Below are 13,672 nucleotides of genomic sequence, written 5' to 3'. Positions count from 1 at the left end.
AGATGTGAACAGTCAAATACGTGCGTAATAAATTTTGTATGAAAATATTATTTTTAAATTCGAACATTTTTAAACGATAATCAAATATAAAGTATTCGTTTTTACTATGCATTATTTCCCTCAGTGTATGTATAGATTAAAAACATTTTGGCGCTTACAATTTCGCTAATTATTTCGTCGACCTTCTCCTCCAATTTGTAGTGTGTGTCTTGACGTTGTTACAGAAATGGAGGGACCTACAGTTTAGAGGCAAATGGATTTTATAAAGAGCTTTTTCATGGCAGGAATACACTCAGAGGTATGCCATTTCTGTCAGAAAAACGTTTTCTAATTAGATTTTGCTCATACCAGGGATAGAACTCAGGTGTTACGGAGTGGTAGTACGCACCACTAACAACTCAGTCACAATTGAAGTAGATGTCAGATATTGAGCTTAAAATCCAGCTGTTAAGAAAAACGAAAATTTAACTGAAAACTTAACAAAATGGCAAAAAATTCGCAATTTTCATAATTTACTTGAAATTTTGAGGGTGTTCGAGTCAAACGGACCTTAGATTCGGATTCAGTGGATCGAAATACATGTGGGTAGATGGGTCTGGTTAAAGCACATAGGACTTTTTTTTTATGTGCCGGTGTTAGGGATGCCAAAATATGAGGAAAATTATGATCCCGGGATTTCGGGATATTTTTTTAAGTAATTGCGGGACAAATCCCGGGATTCAATTAGCGATTCGCGACAACCGTATAGATTATCGAATTTGCTCTTCGTCACCGAGTCGTTAACATTGATGGCAGGAACACCTAGTCGACCTTCCTTCATCATTTTGTACAAATTATGTACACCGGTTGTGGTTTCTTCGCTCAAGCCCTTGATGTCTTTAAGGTACTGTGGGAACTTTTCGTGCACCAAGTTAGTTAAATCGCCCCCGTCATCGAGAATCAAATTCAATGGCTTATCATCAGCGAATACCAGAGTCTGCTCAATGCACCATAAGTATTCCTCATCGGTCTCACCCTTCCAGGCATAAACTGGTACGCCAGTCTTCGCGATAGCTGCAGCTGCATGATCTTGTGTACTGAATATATATTACAGCTTGACCATTGAACTTCTGCGCCCAGCTCCACGAGTGTCTCTATCAATACAGCGGTTTGTACTGTCATATGGAGACAGCCAGCAATACGTGCACCCTTTAAAACCTTTTGTGGTCCATACTTCTTACGAATGGCCATTAGGCCAGGCATTTCATTCTCCGCGATTATGATGGCTTTGCGACCATACTCAGCAAGGTTGATGTCGGCAACTTTGTATTGTGGCTTCATTTTATCCTATTTGCGTTTGAGTAGGAACTGAAGAGTTAATTTAAAAAAATATCTTAATTGTTGCCGATTTAAGGATATAGAACTATTTTATTTGAATTTGGCGCAAATTCACATTCAGAACTCACAACCGGCTTGAATGGAGATGAAGGAAAAAGTAAACTTGAATCTGCTTGGAGTCTGAAAAGGAAAAATATTAGTGTTAATTACAAATTAAATTTACTAATTTTTACAACCTCTACAACCTTCTTACCTGCGATTGCGTAATTCCCTCGTGTATGAATGTAATTTCCATCCCATTCTTCAAATGAAATGAATGAATTTTCTTAATTGTCCTATTTGTGAAACAGGGCTTGGACTTATGAAATTATTTAGTACGCACCACTCTAACAATTGGAGTAAAAACCAATTTTCGTAGTAGCCGGGTTTCATCTTTTTTCACATTCGCAATATCACAAAATTGGAATATTTCACATAATGATCAAAGTAATAAACTTAACTTAAACAGTAATCAGCTCTTTCCAATTTTAATTTATTTATACATACATATATAGACAGAATATTTAAATATTGTCAATGTAGTGACTCATTTTCAGTAAGATCATCGTCATCCATACCTAAATATTGACATGAATCAAAACTTTATTATAGAGTAGATTTTTTAATAAAACGAACTAGAGGAGTAGATTAAACACTTTTCTAAAACGTACTAAACCCATATCAGAACGTAGTGACGTCCTAGTACGGTTGTATAAATTCACATATACATACGTTCCACAAATGGAAAAAACATATGTTGATGCATACCATCGCACCATTCGATCAATCATTCTTAATCGTTAGCTTTGCTAACATAAATACATTTTACACACTCAAAGAGGCAGTGTCATGAGGAAATATCAATGCACTAACTTTTTGTAGTTATTTCTCATATTTTTATGTAAAATTCAAAAGGAAATAAGACATTTTGTAATAAAATTTGAAATTCAACTTATGAATTCTGCTGCATATGAGCTACCCTGTTTTTAGCCGAGTATCACCTACAGTGGCATCCGAACTTTTTTTTTGGGGTGGTAGGCTAGTTGTAGGGTTGCGAGAATGGCTAAAAACTCCGAGTGTAGATTAATACGTTGTCGACAACTCCATGCAATGAAGTTGAATTGCTAATTACGAATATTAGTAGATCAAGTCATTAACGGAAAGGATCTTTTTCATAAGAGCACTTAATATTGGCACTTCCAAACACCATAAATGCAATTTACAATTTTCGGTGTGATAAAATTTTACCCTGCCCATGCATCCCTGCACAATGGAGTGTATGGCATGTTTGCGATCCACTTGTCATTTTCGTGGGTTGCAAACTTGGATTAAGCCATATTTACACGCGTTAGTTGGAGAAGGGCAATTGATAGAAAATAATGCCACGTTCAGACTGACCAATCTTGTTGCAATTAACAAACGATTTTTTTTATGGCAAATGCTTAAATAATTCCTATCTTATTCACTCGCCACCCAACAATAAAAAAAGGTAATCAACTGCGAACAAGTTGAAAAACAAAATTAAAGCAGGAAATATTTCAGGAAAAAATGGGTCGCTTCAGCACATTAAAACAGAAGGCCATACAGAACCCTCAACGTTTTGGTTTGGCGTGCCGATTGTGTGAAGGGAAACACCCAATTCGTCTGTGCCCAATTTATCGTGCCAAGACACCAGAAGAGAGGCTACGGGAGGCGCTGCTAGGACATTTCTGCGGCAACTGTCTTTCTATGGACCACAAAACCGACAATTGTACTAGCGAGGCGAGATGCCGTCAATGCAACGAGAAGCACCATTCTACCCTCCATATCGATGAACATAGAGACTCATGGAGGTCAGAGAATGAAACCAGCAAGCCGTGGAGCGTTCAAGTAGAGGAAGAAGAAAACGCTGATTGTGCGATTTCCATTTGCGCCTCTGACTCTGGAACGGAGACTAGGCCTCTTCGTCCAGAAAATGAACAGAGCGACTTATGTGGGTCCGGAGCGGAGACTAGGCCTCTTCGCCCGGCCATGAATGGGGGATCGGAAACCAGGTCTTTTCGACCCCTGCTCCAACATGAACGCGACAACTTAGAAGACCGCGCGCACACACGGCGTCTTGGATCACCACGCAGAATTCAGCGACGGCGCGGAGTGGAAACTAGGCCTTTCCGCCTGCGTCGACAGAACGACAATAGGCTTGCTCCTAGGTTCCGCCAGGTAGCCACATCCAACATGTTCCGCAACGGGCTCCTGGGACAACACGCTATCGCGGGTCCAACATTGAGCCCTATGATTGCTATTGCGCCGACAGCAGTGGTAAAAGTCGAGGCGATGGGGCGCCTTCATCTAGTCCGCGCTCTCATCGATAGTTGCTGCGCCACCACGATAATCTCAGCGGACCTAGCTCGGGAGTTGAGGCTGGAACAGACACGGGTCGGAAATCAAACGGGTTGCGTCTTATGCCTTCGAGGAAAGCACGGCGACAATAAACGTATTGCGACCCACGCGACGGTTAAAAGGAACTACCACCGCGTATCGCCAGCCAGCAACGTAGATCCTGCCGTCGCCACAGCATACCAGCACATTCGGTTGGCCGACCCACACTTCTATAGTTCGACTCCCATTCGCCTAGTCCTTGGCATTGACGTTTACGCCGACGTAATCCTGCCGGGTATACTTCCAACTTCCTTTGGGCCTCTGCTAGCTCAGAGCACCATCTTCGGATGGGTACTCTCTGGCGTTACCAGAGCATAAACATAAACAAATACATTTATATTTATAACTGTTCTGATTGAATGAATTTCTACATATGAATTTTTTGAAATTTATTTTTATGAATCTTTCTTCTTAATAAAAGTGCACTTGAAAATGTCCACGTATCTTTACTCTTATATTTTACATCTCTTTCCCTCAAGCAGCAACTTAGATTCGAGGAGAACGCAAGTGAAACGATGCGGGACGACGAACGAGGAATCTGGCTCCTCTCCAACGAAACCAGAGAAACACATTTTTTATGAATTTTTATAATATTTTGTTTGGACATGTTAATAGTTGATCTGGTAGTTGCTGCATAAATTTTGGATGTTGCTTGCCGCAAGGGGGCCGGTATGTTTAGGCCTTCACCCTAAATATTTCTATATTTTTTCGACCCGCCCTAATGTTGGCATATGTGCATATGTACACACACATACATGTGCACACGTACTAATATGAATTCGCGCCGTTAACTAAAGTTTCCCGCCGGACAATAAACCTTCGTTAAGTTTCCCCTTAACATCGGTTGTCCGGCGGTCCGATTAAAAACCCCGCACGTCCAGTACTTCACTTCGGTTTTAGCAGTTCAACGAGCACACAGCAGCTACCAGGCCACTCCAGTCCAAAGGTATTTAAATATTTTGTTATACCCACAGATATATATATATATTGAAATAAATTGACCCTGTATTGAATTAAAACTAAAATCACAATATCTTGGTTGTATTTATTTCTTTCTGCTATATTTACACCGGAGCGTAATTCCACCACGCCCCCGTGTAAACAAACTGAAAATTTTTCTTTAAGGAGCTAAGGTAATGTGACCAACTATTTCATAGCTCAAAGAAGTACAGCTAAGGTTGGGTTAAGTTCACGCCGCGAGCCGAATACGAAATTTCGATTGCGGCTAATTTCCATCCCTGGGAGCTCAGTGTTTGATCAGAAGTGCGAGAGAAACTGCTTTCACTTTAGCCTCGCGAAAGTTGGACAGTCCAAAAGAAAGTGGGGAGATGATTCCACTTCACCTTCCTCTTGACAGCGGATACAAAACGATCAGTTGAAATTCCTAGTCTCACCGCATGAATACCAATCGCACAATGGCAAGTCAGAACCCCCATCAATAGCCCTTCAGAGGTAACGTGTTTTAAAATGCCCTATAAAGCATTTCCTGCAGCAAAGAATCGTCTTATTTTCCTTTTTTATGACACAAAAGTACCCGGTGTCCCTTAGACTAATAGCAGATCGTGCTACGACAATTCTGTCTGCAATATCCACAGGCGCCGTGTTCAACATATGTATGTTAAGCGCCAGTGTAGGTGTGTTCCTAATGCTCCGGTAATTCCTATTTTACAAGTGTAGCCTTTTCTAGTGAGTTCCACCAGGCATGGGCTGCTTGACTATATAGGCCTAAATCTGGTTTCCTAGAGCTAATGAATTAACCCCATTAGACCCCACCTTTACCGACAGCCGCCGTTGATCGCCCACCTATGTAGTTACCTGGTTCAGGTAACCTTGAGCCAGATCGAAAAGGGGTGTATAGAAATCGTCCTTTAACCAACAGTTCCACATCATCTACATGGGCGATCACCCGACAGCCCACTGTTTCCAGTTCCTCCAGAAGGTCGTGTACAACCGAAATCCAGAGCAGGGGAGAGAGAACACCCCCTTGTGGAGTGCTTCTATTCACTCTTCACTGAGTGCAGACGCTCCCCCACTCTGCCGCGACAGCTCTGTCGCGAAGTAAGCTGTAGATACGGCTTAAACGGTTGGTTTCAAACCCCAGACTATGAATATACTCGACTATTGCTTCTGGAGTGACATTGTTGAAGGCCCCCTCGATATCAAAGAAGGCCCCTACTGCATAATCTTCATGCGTGAAGGCTTCCTCTGACTACTTTACCTATGTGTGCAGGTCGGTATTTACCGACCTTTTCTTGCCTTGAAAGACAGTCACGAGGAATCGCGTTTCTTATGTACAGATCTATCAGTCTAGCGTTTTTAGTAAAAGCGTTTTTAGCAAAAACCATAAATCCCTGGGCTTTTTTCATTTAAAAGATATCGAATTCACTATCGTGCAAGAACGCACGTTTATTTAATACTACGTGGTATTTCAAACTGTTACGTGAAGCTAAATTGGAATCGATTTGACGATATCGCACAAACGATGAAACGTTTTTTGGTTTTCATGAAGCAAGACAATCGCCAATACGAGATCGCCATATGTGATTCATGCCTTGATTTCAGCATGATTTGCTTATACAAATTAAAAATGAGCCGTAAATTATGATAAAGTGAACAAGCTTTTATTCTTCAGCCGCGAAATGGTTACTACGTTCTCGTAAGCGGTATATTTTGTCTTCTTCAGTGTAATTTTTTCGTTCTGTCTGGTTCGAGTTTTTGTCCTTAATTTATGTTCATTTTTCTTAGGTAATGTGCTTTTCGTCGATGATTAATTATTAGAAATGCCATGGTGTCCTTTTTTTATTTTAAAAGCAGGTAATAGCCTGCAGGTATGTAAAGGTGATTTTTGTTCTGGTGGTACTTTGTGGTGTGTTCGGAGTGTCCATGCCTGTTGTTTGGTTGTCATTTTTCTTTTTCTCGTAAATAAATTTTAATGGTTCGAATATAACATCCGATGCGATATTTGTTTGTTCGTTTATTATTTTGCCGTGGAAGGTTTTTAGTTTCTATATTTCCATATTTTCTAGTACGTTTAAAGTACAGAACCGCGTATCAAGAAAATGCAAAACCGCGTATGTGAGGTTGCATAAATTATTTTCTAGAGAGTAAAAACACTCATATTTCAAAATGGTTCTTATATATCAGTATATGCTAGTATATTTCACGACGAATGGATAAGACTTGAGCCAAGAGCTTGTGTGATCAAATAAAATTTTTGGCAAAAAATGTCAGTTACAGAACGACGATACGCGGTTTTGTACTAGCAATTTTGTACTTGTGTATGCAAATGAGTGATGTATAAAAATTCTACGTCGGAATTAAATTCTCTGCTCCGATTTTTTACTCTTTTACTACGAAACCTTTATTAAAACTATAAACTAGGCAATTTTTTTTGCAACTTTTTGGATTTTTCGAAATTTACTCGAAACTTTGGGGGTTTAGAAGCCAAACGGACCTCAGATTCGGGTTCAGCGGGTCGAATTACTTGTCGGTAGGTTGGTCTAGTTAAAAGCACACACCACTTTTTTGTGAGCTATGTATAATATATACTTAAACTAGTGAAACCGCATGGCGTTAAAACGCCCAAAATTCTAAATGTTAATCAGAGTTATAAGCGATTCGAGTGCCATATTTCATCTAAATGCCCTTCAGCCGTTTCTGAGCGAAGAAAGGTCTCGCATAGTTTCGGTTTTTAATATCTCCGAAATTTCAAATCACCCTGTACCGTTAAAAAAAAAGTTCCAACTTCAAGAAACAAAATCTTAACCCATTTATAAAGCCACCTCTCATATTTGGAATTAGAAAGAACGGTACAAATCTAGTGACTTTCACAAAAATGTATTTATATCATGTGTCAAAAAGTGTGATAGCGATCCGAAAATTGTTGCAGCTGGTTACAGAATCTCCCACCTGAAGTACAAAATATCGCAGAGAAGTACATTTACCTGTACTTCGAAGTACGATGTACAAGGGCGAAAAAAGAAGTACTGTAATTCCGAAAGTAGTACTCACATTAAGCTAAGGAGCAAATTAATTTTTTTAGCTCTTTGCTCCAGCTCCGCTCCAGATAAAATCCTTTGCACCTTTGCTCCGCTCCGAAGCCCTGTAATTTGCACTTGCATACAGGTTTTATATTCCAAAGGATAGAGAATCCATGTCGGTGCCAATTACAATCGAGTCCTCGCCGGCCATTATCACGGAAGATATATCTCCCGGCTCATCGTCTTCGGATTGAGTTATTTCGCCAGTGGTGTCGGCATCATCGCCAGCCCGAGAATCTAAAAGAAAACCAAATTAAAACAAGTAAGAAAGTCTAAGTTCGGGCGGAGCCTAACATTAAATACCCAGCGCAAGTATTAACTGTTTGTTTTTCACCTTTTCGAAAGATACCGCTACATGGTAAGCCGGGGTGTATCAATTTTGAGTAAATTAGCGTCCATAAATTTCGAAATATCGAAGTTTCAAGCATTTCTGAAATTTACCCTTCTATGAAAATCGGCCGTAATTTTAGTCCGATTTCAATAATTTTCAACATTTTGCTTTTATGTGGCAAGCACAAAACCATACCGAGTTTGGTACAAATTGGTAGAACGGTTACCGAGATAAATATATGTGATCATAAGTGGGCGCCCTTTTCCAAAATTTTATCATAAATGTATTTCTTGGTAAAGAATAGTTCCAAGCATTAGTTTTGAATAAATTAGCTTTAATATTTACTGATTTATCGAAGATTTCGTATTTCTCTAAATTACCGTTATATGGGATGTGGGCGTATTTATTGTCCGATTTTTTAATTTTTCAGCCATTTGGTATGCTATACCAAGGCCAACAACTGTGAGTGAATAAGCTTAGGTAGTTACTAAAATATCGCAGTTTTCGTACTTCTGAAAATTACCGTTATATGGGAGGTAGGCGTGGTTATTGTCAGATTTTGCCAATTTTCAATACCATCCGTTCTACGCCGGAAAGAAGTGCACTTACCAAGTTTCGGTAAGATATCTCAATTTTTACTCGAGTTATCGTGTGCACAGACGGACGGACGGGCAGACAGTCACCGCTTACTCGATTTCTCTTTTCATTCTGATCAATTATTTATACATTTGTCTATATCTATCTCGATTCCTTTTGCCTGTTACAAACAACCGTTATGTGAGCAAAGTTATAATACCCTTGTGCCCAAGTGCGCTCGGGTATAAAAAACACAGTTGCTGGCAAAATTTGAAAAGATTGAGAATGAGAAGGAAAGCTGGGGCAAGAATTAAAAAAAAAACTGATGAAGAGCTAAATGGAACTAGCAAAGAGTTATTATAAACGGTAAGTCACATGAACGTGAAATTTGGTATGTGACATCCTCTAACATGTGGAAAAGCACTCTGGAATCAGTAAAGATCTCTTATCCTGCTTCAGTCTGGTTAAAAAGGTCGTCGAAAGCAATACTTTCAAGATGGTTAACTTCAAATTAGATGTTCCTGAATAAGTTTTCGGTAAACTTCTCAGGCCTGAGATTTAGCCCGCTAAGGTCACTGTACGCCCATTTCGTTTTTTTCAACGGAAACCAATCCAGTCGACCAAAACCTAACACTTGAAAATTCGAAAGAATATTGGTTTTTCCAACGGCCGGAAAGGCTAAGGTCCCGACAGTCAAAGACTTATTATATACTTCTAAGTCTATTAATGAATTAAGAAGAACTTATACGCTTTATTATCAGAATGTAAGTGATGTGCGTATCAAATCCTCTAAATTTTATCGTAGTGCTGTTTCACACACTGAGGGAAATAATGCATAGTAAAAATGAATACTTTATATTTGATTATCGTTTAAAAATGGTCGTATTTAAAAATATTATTTTCATACAAAATTTATTACGCACGTATTTGACTGTTCACATCTGAGTATGTATATGTAAGTGAACGATTGAGAGAAATAGAAATTGAGAAATATTGTTAAGAAACCTTTAGTTTTAAAGTTTCGAATAATATTGACGTCTTTCACAAGGGTTGCCATCTTTTTAAAAGTTCAACTTAATTAGTTTAAATGAAATATTATAATACTAGCAGACTCGGCGAACTTCGTCCCGCACAAAATAATTTTTTTTTATTGAATCTTTTTGGTTCAACATTTTCACCAACAATTCACGTTTATGATTTCCATTGGCTAAGATTATGGTTTGGTGGTCGTTTTCCGCCTTAAATAACCTAACGAAAGCGTTATGTCCGTGATGTTCTTGAAATTCTCTAATTATGTAACATTTCATAGAACGGTTAATCTTACAACGAAATACATTTGAAGAACATCTGTCCAAGAAACTTTATCGTATAGTTGGTGGCAATTTCAAAATGGATGCGTATAATTGTTCTACAGAAATCCCATATACATAGACTTATTTCAGACGAAATACCTTAAAAGTAAGTTTCACGAAAGAAATTTAAGTGAAATTAATTTTTTTTTACTTGAATTTATTACAGTATAAAAGGTGCGCGATGGTTTTGGCGGTTGATTTATCGGTGGTGATTTGAGAGTTACCCCTGCACAACTCAACCCTGGTGTCTCCGAATGAAGTTTTAAGGCATAACAATACTGGGAAAAATCACATACATTGGGCCAATCATAACACATAGAAATTCGATATACTCAATGGTGCAACAGGCTTATTTATTCTGACATTCACAGCACCTTTTCTAACTTGGCGATTATTCGTAATGACTCCAGCGCCACGTGGCAGCTCTTTACCATTACCAATACATATTTTGAGTATTGGCCAAAGTAGATCATCAATAAGATTTTTAGTAATAACTTAACTCCAGTGCCAACTGGCGGATGAATTTGTGAATCTACACAATCTAGAGAGTTACTCAAAAGCACAAAAAAAAAATCTTCGTTAAAATCTGTCCGAGCATGAAGGAGGATTTCACTCACAAACACACCTACAGATGATTTATATATACGTTTGTACGGCGCCACGCCCTCTTTTCAAATATACCGTTTTTCTCCATGAGTATAAGATTGATTTCATATATCCCCACACCAAGTTCCAGTGCTCTACCATGAACATTTCCAGAGATATTCGGTATCAAAAATTTGGTTTTTATGAGAGATTCCACGCCCCCTCTATATATCTAACATTTTTTTAGCCTATAATAATCCTTGGGATGTCTGAATCAGGTGTCGGAAATTTCAAATAAATCGGTTCGGCCGTTCTCGAGCTTTGCGAACACAAAAATCGGTTTTCAAAATTATATTGGTATAGATTGGTATGAATCGAAATGGTTTTGAATATGTATCACAATATGAGTGTTAGACGAAAGAGGTTTAAAAAGGTTGCCAACTGTTTAAAAGGTTAAATACAAACTATTCAATAATTTAAATGAATTATTAAAATATGGGGATCAATAAAAATCCATCTGTCTCTCAAATGAGTTTGAAAAAGTATGACAAGGGAGAAGTTTAAGAACGTTTAAGTGTGAACATATTTTGAAGATGGTTAAACAAATTTTAAACCTCCTGTTTTTGAATTGAGTCTTCTTGAAATAAATTTTACTCAATGTAGCACGCAAAAATTTCATACACTCAGCGGAGCGGGTGAGGGCGATCTAGTTATTATCATATATTTCGTAATGATCGTTGCCCGAACGCCACTGGTCTTGGTGGTATCCTACTTGCGGTCAGAGACGATTTATGCAGCAATCTTATTACTATTAATTATTGTGTTAGGAATGTGGAACAAATTTGTGTTAGCGGAAAGTTTGCTGGTAACGAAACAGTACTTTTTCTATTGTCTTATATTCCACCCAGCAGCGACCTTGCGGTTTATCAAAAGCATATGGACAAGTTAATCTGTATAATAAATAATTCTAAACCATCTGATGAGATAGTACATTTAAGCGATTTTAATTTAAGAGACGTTACTCTTGGTTAAACGATTCTAATAATATTTGACCAACTAATCTCAGAACGGATGCTAGTTATAAGCACCTTGTTTTCGTATAGCCTAAAGCAATGTAGCTCTTATCCCAATAACAATGGTAGATTCCTTGATCTAATTTTTAGGTCAGCTGATTTTAGACTATCATGTTTGGAGTGCCCGTCTCCTATTTTGGAAAATTGTTTTCCCCACAATACCTTGGTAGCTCATTTTGAGTATTATAACTTCGATAAAAAAAATACCTACTGAATCTGCTGTTGAATATAATTATTTTAAGGCTGATAGTGTAGCGATGAATGACTTTTTGCTAGCCACCGATTGGACTTTCCTAAACTCCTCTAATGGACCAGATACTTCGTACGCTATTTTACTCCAACGACTTTCGTTAGCTATCTGCAGTTTCGTACCTCTAAAGCGAATAGTTTCCGACAATAAACCACCCTGGTTCAATTCGAAACTGAGTAACATAAGCATATTAAAAATAAAGTTTTAAGGAAACTTAGAAGGAGTAATGATGGAATTCATCGACGTAACTATGTAAGACTTAAAAAGAATTTTGATTATCTAAATAAGTATATATTTAAACAATACATGCTTGAACTCGAATCAAAATTGAAATCAGATCCATTTAGTTTCTGGTCCGTTATGAACTCTAAGAGAAAAATCAATGGATTCTCGACAAGCGTGGAGTATGATGGTGAAGTGTCCAATAATACGCCGGTAACTTGTAACTTCTTTGCTAAACTATTTTGAAGGTCTACTCAAAGCTTACCACTTCATCGATTTCTTAATTTCACCACTCGTCTTTACCACCAATCTCTTCCTACGACATTGCCATCGATGATGTTCTTCTGTCAATTTTAAGGTTGACATGCAGCGCAAAATCTGACAGTGCGGGACTTTGTCTTCACTTCTCTTTCGACAATTATGCTCAATAAATCCTATATTTTAGTCTGGCGACCACAATGATATTTGCAACTATAGACCTATAGTTAAACAAAGCACCCTGCCAAAGATATTTGATCACATTCTTCAACGAAAGCTGTCCGATCACATTAGCAAAGCTATTGATGAATGTTAGCATGGATTTTTTCCCGGGAAGCTACTTCCACAAATTTAGCCTTAGTCACTAATCAAATTGTCAATGCTTTTGAGAGTCATGCGCAACTCGACGTCATTTACACCGACTTCCCAAAGGCATTTGACAAAGTTGATCATTCAGTTCTGTTGAAATTGTTGCAATTTTCTCCAGTTTTCTATCGAATAGGAAACTTTCTGTGTCAATTCGAGGCGTTAAATCATCTTTGCTTATCGATGCTTGGTCAGGAATTCTACAAGGGACTCACTGTGGTCCTTTATTTTTCCTTATCTTTATTAATGACTTGCCTCAACAATTTACATTCGCTAAATGCATAATGTTTGCAGATGATGTTCAACTGTTTTTAACAGTCCGTAATATTTTTGACGGCATTAACTTACAATTTGACCTTTATTCTTTTGCCGGATGGTGCACTAACAATAACTTATCTATACTAATTATATAAAGAGAAGTCCCTTTTTTTTTGTAACAGGTAATCTCGCGAGCGGCTGGTCCGATTTGCATGAAATTTTGTATATAAATAGCTTTCGGTAACCACCATGTTTTAGGCTAAAAAAATTTACTTCTTTTCGGGTAGGTGAACCAGGGACCGGTCTATTCGAAAAAATCTAATTATGGTCCGATTTGCTTAAAACTTGGTACGTAAGTAGCTTTTTAGCATATATTAGCATATATGATCCATTTTTTCCGAGAAGTGTACCAAGGACCGATCTATTCGCAAAAATCGTATTTACGGTCCGATTTGCTTAAAATTCGGTACGTAGGTAGCTTTTTAGCATATATGATCAATTTTTCTGAGAATTGGACCAGGGACCGATCTATTCGAAAAAATCTTATTATGGTCCGATTTGCTTAAAATTTGGTACGTAAGTAGCAT

General features: G+C 38.2%; 1 long non-coding RNA gene across 2 annotated transcripts; it reads right to left on the bottom strand.

The window, feature by feature from the left end:
* Window positions 1–856: 856 nt before the first annotated feature.
* Window positions 857–1,662, bottom strand: LOC108361021 (uncharacterized). 2 transcript variants are annotated; one of them, XR_001847220.1, is made up of 2 exons: window positions 1,571–1,662; window positions 857–1,497 (listed from the first exon to the last, which is right to left on the bottom strand). It is a non-coding gene; the product is annotated as an uncharacterized LOC108361021 (long non-coding RNA). The 2 variants fall into 2 exon arrangements; XR_001847219.1 differs by having other exon boundaries at window positions 1,563–1,644.
* Between the last annotated feature and the right edge of the window lie 12,010 nt (window positions 1,663–13,672).

This window comes from Rhagoletis zephyria, unplaced genomic scaffold, assembly GCF_001687245.7.
Source record: "Rhagoletis zephyria isolate East Lansing unplaced genomic scaffold, Rhagoletis_zephyria_1.1 Rzeph_scaffold_00682, whole genome shotgun sequence".
Lineage (NCBI taxonomy): Eukaryota > Metazoa > Arthropoda > Insecta > Diptera > Tephritidae > Rhagoletis > Rhagoletis zephyria.
This window is presented reverse-complemented; position numbering and strand designations above follow the sequence as displayed.